Source organism: Gambusia affinis, linkage group LG17, assembly GCF_019740435.1.
Source record: "Gambusia affinis linkage group LG17, SWU_Gaff_1.0, whole genome shotgun sequence".
NCBI lineage: Eukaryota > Metazoa > Chordata > Actinopteri > Cyprinodontiformes > Poeciliidae > Gambusia > Gambusia affinis.
The window spans coordinates 4,719,799-4,728,401 of NC_057884.1; the positions used below are offsets into that span (position 1 = coordinate 4,719,799).

Sequence of the window (8,603 nt, forward strand, 5' to 3'; positions counted from 1 at the left end):
GTCGCCTCTGTTCACCAATCAGGGAAAATTAAAAAGAAAAAAAAAATGTTCTTCTTTACATCAAAATAAGAGTCTATAAGACTTTATAAAGAATTTATAAAAAGGGTGTCAAGTTTAAAACCCTCGCAGTCATTTCTTCTCAAGACGAAATCACCTTTCAACAGAAACTTCATATGACAAGACTTAATTTTGACAAGAAATGGCACTTAATATCCGAATATCTCGTTTTATCTCGAGCGTTTGAGCGAGCAAACTGTCAAGGAAACAATTGTTGCTGTGCTTGTACAGCGGTTGACGAATGCAAATTGTATTGCACACGTAGTGTGTGACGTCATTCCCAAATCAAAGCTCCGACTGCGGTGGCGGATGGGACGCAACCAATCACCGACGTTTCTATCCCCATCTGAGGCTTCTAGCTAAACTATGTCCATCTTAGCTTTCGCTGCTAGCTTGCTTAACAACAGCTGTTTGATGTGATGCTATAATCTTAGAAGATAGTTTCAACCCACTCAACGTCAGATCATTCGGCAAGGTTGCTTTTAGGTTTAGCTGCACAAAAACTGTGACAGTTTAAAAGGACGAGAACCAAAAAACTAAATAATGTGTCTCAGATGTCTGAGAGGCCAAGTGTCCTTTCTATGAAGTGATTCCGTTAAAAAACAAAACAAAAAAAAAACAACAACAACTAAGTCTGACACACGGCAGCTTTTAACTGTGGAAAAACTCTCCATAGACCCTTTGAGAGGGAAAAAAAAAATGACATAATGTGACCCTACTCTGGATTAGTAAAGAGTTCTCGTCCTCGCATTACGTCACTTTTACAGCCAAATAAACAAACCTACGGGTAACATAAAAACTGTGTTTTGAAGGTTCCATGAGAAAAGAAAGACAAAAATAAAAACTAGCTTCTCTTGCTAATTGTTTTATTGACACAAAAAGCACTTCCAACGGATGAGCTAATGACCTGGAGAAGTGCTTATAATAAAATCAGATATGAAAAGAAAAAGCTAGCTCTATAAGTCTCGTCTCAGTACTTTGAGGATGTGTGATGCAAATGAACGAGCCTCGTTATCAGGTCCATTTCCATGGAAGGATATCCATCGTGGGGCTTTTGCTTAAAAAAAAAAAAAACTGTATTCCAGATGTTTAACTCCAGTTGACTGGAGTCGTTTAGGTTAACCTTTCTGGCATGGGAGCAGACATTCAATTAGTGGATTTCACACTTCGGTCATGGAGACACTGTGGTCTCGGTTTTGGTTTCAGTCAGCCGCCGGTTGGGTCCCAGGTCTAATTTCCGCCTGTAAACCCGCCCGACAAAATTTGCACTCGTGCATGGATAAGTGCGCAGGTATTAGGGAGTCAAAGAAGTGCTTGATATTTAGCTGAAATCATTCACTAAAAATAGTCTCCCGTCCCGGAATCGTGTGCTGACCAGCCCCCATAAAGCGTAACCAAGATCCTGGACTCGTGACAAAAGCTTTCCCTTAAAACTCGAAGAGGCACAAAGAAGCAGATGATGCGGTTTGTTTGAACAGGATCGCAGTTAAAAATCTGTTTGTTTCATGGTTGTTTGTTTTGTTTTTTTTGTAAAGTGCAGTCAAAGCAACGCTGACTGCATCATCTGCAGAGGAGGAGGTTGGTAATCCTTTTTCCTTTCTTTGAAAAATGAGAAGAAGAAGATAAAATACTTTTCCGATGCATCTGCAGTCCCAGGCTGCTGCCGGAGAGACAGAAATGTGTGTCTTTCTGCTTTTCTTGCGGGTCAGGTGGAGGAGAGCAACACTCAGCAGAGCCGCAGCGAAGAAACGCTTTGGGATTTTTAATGGACCAAACACAGAGCCTTGGGGAACCACGTGAAAGGAGAAGAAGATAAAATGGGTTCTTCTAATTGGTTGCTGCTTGAAAGATAGAAATGCGTGTATTTATCCTTTATTTTCAGTGGGTTTAGTGAAGAAACGCTTTGGGATTTTTAATGGGCCAAACACAGAGCCTTGGGGAACCACGTGAAAGGAGAAGAAGATAAAATGGGTTCTTCTAATTGGTTGCTGCTTGAAAGATAGAAATGCGTGTATTTATCCTTTATTTTCAGTGGGTTTAGTGAAGAAACGCTTTGGGATTTTTAATGGGCCAAACACAGAGCCTTGAGGAACAACAGGCGTGCTACCTTCAACCCAGATTTTAATCAGGGCTCGACTGCTTTCCTTTAGGTAAAGAAATCACAAATAGGTTGTAGCTAATTAATAGGTTGTAGCTAATTACTGGTGCGCGAGACCACACTTTTACTGCTGCAGCGCTGTAATTTCACAGCTGTAAACGTGACAACAAAACAATTAAGCACGCTTAAAAAAAAACCAAAAAAAAAACAAGAAGGGACTTTCACAGGAGAGTAAAGAGACGAGAAATGCATCCAAGAATTAGCTGCAGTGTTGAGCGTCGTTCAATACACGCCCCGCCCTGAACGGACCTTTCTCTTTCACACACAAACACTGGTTTGCAACCGGTAGTGATGAAACTCAACGCTACAACCAGACAAAGATCTGGGTCGCACCTTGTCAAGAGCGCAGACTTTCTCCTGAAGCCATAACAGAGCAGCAACCTTAAACCATTCATATGCCTTCTGACACATGCTGGTGTTTGGGGATAGTAAAGGGATCACTTAAAAAAAAAAACAACAAAAAAAAACAACAAAAAGATTTGCTTGTTTTATAGCCTAAACAATAGCTGGTGAATAAGAAGCTTTCCGTTGGCGTATTAGGGGTTTTGTCTAATGAGGCAACCTGAGGAAGTTCAAGAAGCTGTTTTCAAAAGAGGATTTTCATTTACCGAGAGAAGAGCGTCATTGTGCCGTGTGAAAAAAAGAAACTGCCCCGTAAACTTAATAACTAGTTGTGCTACACTCTCAGCATCAAGGTCATCCCACTGCATCTCTATTAGATTTTTGTCCAGACCTCAACTTGGTCACTCCACCTTCCTTCTTTTTTTTTTCTTTTTGCCATTTAGATGTGGTGTTCTTTGGATCACTGTCCTACTTCACAACCCAAGTTTTCCTCTGCTTAAGGTCAGAAACCTCACATTTTCCTTTGGCGCGTCCTGGTAGAGAGCAGAATTTGCGGTTCTATCAGCTGTCGCAAGTTGATCGCAACCCCAGACAATCGCGTTGCCACCGCCATGTCTTATCCGTCCACAGAGTATTCTCCCAAAAAAAGTCTCGGAGATCGTGATCCTGTTTGGGAAATGTGAGACAAGTCCTTGTGGTCTTTGGGGTCAGCGGCAGTTTTCACCTTCAGTGGGTGACATTTTTGCCCAGTCTCCTTTTTCTGTTTTGTTGTTGTTAAATTGTGACCCGGAGCAGCTGATTAGCATCTCAAAAGCTCACATGATACCTAAACTTCGACCCCAAATTCCAGAGGCTTTGAAAGACAAGCTTCCCGGACAGAGAGCAGGACCAATGAGCAGAGAGAGAAGGAGGAAGTTCAAATCGTTTCTCCAATCGAACAAAGGGTCATAACTCCCAACTTCAACGCCTCTCTGCCTGGATTTCTGACCATACAGAGATTAGCAGTGCTAACAGGACATATTACTACGGTATATTGTCTCTGCTACCTGGATATTGAGCTATTAGCATGTCGTGGCATGCTAATAGCTACGACATGAAGCTCCCTTAATTTAATTTCCCATTGGGATAAATCAGGTATTTTTGAAATGAATTAACTGAGAGAAAGGGGGTCCAGTTTCTCTAATCTAGGGGTCTGGCATTAATCAGGTCTGGGTGTGGCTGCTTCAATTAAACTCCAAAAATCGTTTCAGCATCATAAATGAAATAATCATTTGAACATTGCATCTTGAATATACTCTGCTTGTCTTTGTATAATATTAAAATTAGCTGGATATCTGAAGTATTTCTAAAAGAAAAACCAAAAACAGACTAAATCTGAAGACTTTTTTGTAACAATGTTATTTGATTGTGTTGGAATGAATTCAATTGATTCAAGTTGACTTTGAACTAAATCCTATATAATTTACACATATAAAATCGGTATATTTTCAACAACAAAAAAGCAGTTTTTTGCATTTAAAGTACTTTTTTTTTTTACTTTTGTTCAAAAAATACATCTTTTTTTTGTTTTTGTTTATATCTACCTGTTTTACTTTATGACAGCACACACGGAAAAATAATACGAGTCGGCAAATGTAAAGATTTCCCTCTTATGATTATCGGAATTGTTTCCAATCGTCCTGATTTGTGTCGTTCCCGTTCAACCCTGAAGCGTTTCTGATGGATCCGTAAGTTTAGCCTTTGCATTGTTTGGCACCGCATCAGTTCGCTCGGCTTTCCTGCCACGCGTTTCCCTTCAAAATCACGCAGCCAAGCACAGTGGAGACACTGAGGCAAAAGAAAAAGACCACATCTACGCCGATTGAAAGCTACAGAGGGTTTAAAAAAAACAACAACAAAACAAACAAACAAACAGGAAAGTCTATATTGTTGCCACAGACGGAAAGTTAAGGAGGAAGTTTGGAAACATTTCCCTTCTGTCTCGCATACTTACGCGGAACAGTGAGGAATGAGACTCCCTCTGATCCCCACGAAGGCTCAAAGTTCTTCTCCACTTTCTCTGAATGAAAAGTGTCGGGTTTGACGACCGGGACTTGCTTATGGCGTGACTTTTCTCGTCGTCAGGCTGTCTTCATCCTCCTCCACGTTTTGTCCGCGGCTCGCGGAAGAATGAATGGCTCCGTCCGCCTCCTGTGTCTGTCCTGCCAGCCTCTGCTGACTGACTGACTGACTGACTGACTGACTGGGTGAGCCGGTAGAGCCCTCCCCCCATCCCCTGGATCCGGATCCCTCGTCAATAGACGATCTATTTAATTTCGCTGCAAGGCGCCGAGCTCTTATTGGGTCACCAGAAAGTGTTTTTGTTCTTTCAGATGAACAGGAGTTAGTTTTGTCACTTCTGAAAATGGATGAATAATAGTAGAACAAATTGTTGCTAAAAGGCAGAGTTGCGTACTAACTATTAGTTACATTTACTTGAGTACCTTTTTTTTTTTGGGGGGGGGGGGGGGGGGGGGGGGGGGGAAGAATACTTTTTATTTACAATGTTCTACTTTTTACTTTTACTCGAGTAATTTTATTGTGGTGTATCGTTACTCTGAATGGAGTGTCCAAAGTGTGGCCCTGGGGCCATTTGTGGCCCTTGAAATGATTTTGTTTGGCCCCTGACCACAAGTCAGGATTGTTTGGTTTTTTTTTTTTTAAATAAAAAATTATAATTTTGACCCAAAATACTTTGGAAATTATTTTAGTAAGGCAACAGTCTGAAGCCCTTTTTTCTGTTTTGGTTCTGTAACAATACACAGATTTTATAAAAGTTTTGTTCATTTTAGCATCAGATATCCCGCTGTGGTAAAAAATCACCAATGTAAAGACTGCTGTAGCCATTTTTAAGCATTTTTCATTAAGAAATGAGTTTCTCTTTAATGAAAGATATAATGAATTGGAGAACATCAGCAGCGTTTGCACCAGAACAGTCAGAGAACAGCTTCTTATAGTTTGTTAAATGGTTTCATTTAATGACTGTCTTTAGTGTAAATTTGTAGAGTTGTAGCAAGGGGAAAACAAACTCTGAGATTCCTACGTGCATTTCGGATTTATGCATGTCAACTCAGAGTTCACCTTTAAGTGTAATTTGATAACCGAGTCCATAATCAAATTACTGCTTATTTTTCCAAAATCATGTCAACTCACTTTGCTGTTGTTGCTTTGTTTTGTTGTTGTTTTTTTTTAAACATTTGTCCAAAAAAGGTGACTCATCACCAGATTTAGTTTGGATGTGAACTGAGAAGGCCTTCATGCCGCTCTCTAAATCTGTCTTTTATCCTCCTTCCTATTGGGAAGCTAACAGCTGAGGAAAAAGCCGCCGCCGGCGTTCAGTGCAGATTGCTCACATGCTGCAGGTTCCTTCAATTGACGTCCCAACATGTCTGCCAAACCTCGCTTTGTTTCCTCGAGTGTTTATCGGCTCCACCGTCTTCCAGGCCTAATTCAATAGCATCATAAGAATGGTGCGAAACAAAAACTCTTGTGCTTCCAGCTACCGTTTACACGGCCGTGAAGGAGGGCGAGCGGACTATTTTTAGAGTGTTGAGACTAGGAGGGGAGCAACTGGTGCCAGGCCTATCGGTGCCCTCTTCGTCCTGCTTGTCGGTCAGTGGGGTTTGAATGCTGTGTAAACACAAGGGAAGTCTCATGACTCGACCAGGGAGTTTCTGCATAAACAAATGTTGGTATTGTCAGGAACAACAGCCTTGACGTTCAGACGTTCCTGGGATCATTGTTCCTCCGACTGACCTTCGGCTTGACGGTCGGAGCAGAACAACAGTGGTCTCAAGTGAAAGTACTTCGGCTCTCAGTCGTCTGTCTGAGATCTGAGTGGACTATGAATCTCTGGGCTGCAGGGAATTACCCAGAATGCCGAGGAAAATACCTCCAGATTTTCCCTAAAGCTGCTGTATGTAATTTTTGTTCAACAAAACAACAAACAAAAAACAAGAAGTTTGACATATTTGTTGAAACCGTCACCATGTTGTGACAGTATAGTACGAGACAGATAATCTGTATAAAAAGGTTTTTTTTAGCTTGTCTGCCTTCTCCCATTACTAACTAGAAACAACCAATCAGAGGCCGGAGGCGGGTCTTAGCACAGTCAATGGTGCTGTGTGCGCGCTGCTAAATTTGGTCAGTTTTGACTAAATTACTGCAGTGAGGATGTTTTTTTGGTTCTTTTTTCTTTAGCAAATTACATTTTTTAAGTCTGTATACTCCAGTTAGTTATTTAAATAATCACTTATTTCAATAATGGATGGATTAATCACGATTAATTGTGATTAATTGTCTCTGCCCTACTTTAGTTTCTTGACACTGACTACTAATTCGCATCTCTCCTAAACTCCCAACACCACATGTGAAACAGACTAAGTTCTGGACTTTGACTAGGATGGTGCAACTCATAAAGGTTTGTCAAAAGAAAGTCCCTTCTTTCAAAACTAGAGTGTCGGTTTAGAAAACCCATGTCTTTTATTAATTTGTGAATTTGAAAAGGACCATAATATGTCATAAAGGCAGGACGACGTCATACCAACTGGCAAGCATGGAGACGGAGGAGTAATGATTTGGAAGATGTTCTTGTTAAACAACGCAGTTATAATTACACGTCACGTGTGTTTGCTCATTTGCCACATAGGCCTGGTGATGAACAGACAGGTCATTTTATACATTCTGACTGGAAACAGGGGGCCTCCGCTCCCTCCTTGCGGACATACCAGAAGGGGTTTCAAGGACGGCAGCCGCCTGTCCGTCTTTCATATGTCGTTCTTAAAACATAATCGCTGCTGCTCTGTAGCGACTTTTGCAGATTTCCGCTGTTTTCAGATCTAAAACAAATCCGACAAAAACAACCAGACACAAAAAGTAGTTTTAAACGATGGCATTTCTTAAGCAAAGAACTATCCAAATAAATCTAATTATATGTGAAAAAGCGACTGACCACTTTTTCTTAGGTCGTTAACTTCAATTATCCAAATTATTTGGTTCCAACCTAGCCTGGTAAAAACCAGTCACTTCTTCCACTGTTTGCGTCATACAGTCTGTAATAACAGTTACTACTATAGAAGCTACCAGCAGGGGGCGCTCAAGGATCAGAACTTGTACACAAAGAGACAGAAAAAGTCCTGAAATAAACAGCCAGGTGAAGCTAGCATAAGAGCACTTTTGGATGTTTCTCAGAAGAATAAGAACATAACATCTGGCCATGACGCAAGTATGCTGGAGGGTCTTAGCGCTGTCAATCACTCTTGTGTTCACCCCTCCTCTTGCTGTTTGCTAAGCTAAAGTCAAAGTTACCATAGCAACCGATGATGGCGGATGAACGGTTTTCCTGTAACGGTGAGTTGTTTTTCCATCATAATCAAACTGTGGAGCGTACAAGAGAGTGATTGACAGCGCTAAGACCCTCCTCCTGACTCTGATTGGTTGTTTTTGACCAGGAGCAGTAAATTTTTTGCAGACTGTAATTGTACCACATGTAGAAAGTAGAGATTGATTATTTATGTATTTTTCCACAGACAAAACATCTCCTGCCATACTATCACGACGTGGTGAACATTTTTGTTAAAGTTACACACCGCAGCTTTAATGGCAGCAAAAACGTGTTAATTGATCACATGAAATTTACCGTCAAGTCTGTACAGGTGTGTTTCCCAACGACCTCTTGAGCCAGCTTGGGGGCGACTTGGAGGCACCGAAACACAGCGCCGACTCAGCCTGAGATTCACCGGGCCGCAATAATCAAGAAGCTTGGAAAAGTAAAGACATGGGCTGTGACACCACCACCATAATAACACGGGCAGGAACGGCGTAACTCGGCGAGGAGGGGCGGCTCGCCACGGATAGGAGTATTAGAAGAGGCAACAAAAAAAAAAGAAAGAAGCGGTCTGCAGACGAGCTGAGAAAGTGTCAGGCTCTGGTTTTACATGGACGGCAACGTCTAATTAAATGAAATATTTCCCCTTCCTGAAATTCAGAGTTTTGATTGTAGAGTAAA

At 41.4% G+C, this 8,603-nt stretch overlaps 1 protein-coding gene across 3 annotated transcripts in view; it reads right to left on the reverse strand.

The window, feature by feature from the left end:
* lhfpl2a (LHFPL tetraspan subfamily member 2a) overlaps nt 1-8,479 on the reverse strand; it is a 51,061-nt gene extending 42,582 nt beyond the window's left edge. For 2 of the 3 annotated variants that reach the window (XM_044144247.1, XM_044144243.1), the window contains exon 1: nt 4,551-4,788. The gene's annotated coding sequence lies outside the window, so the exon portion shown is untranslated. Of the gene's footprint in view, nt 1-4,550; nt 4,789-8,234 lie in introns of those variants that run through there. The other variant, XM_044144245.1, reaches the window with a different exon arrangement.
* Between the last annotated feature and the right edge of the window lie 124 nt (nt 8,480-8,603).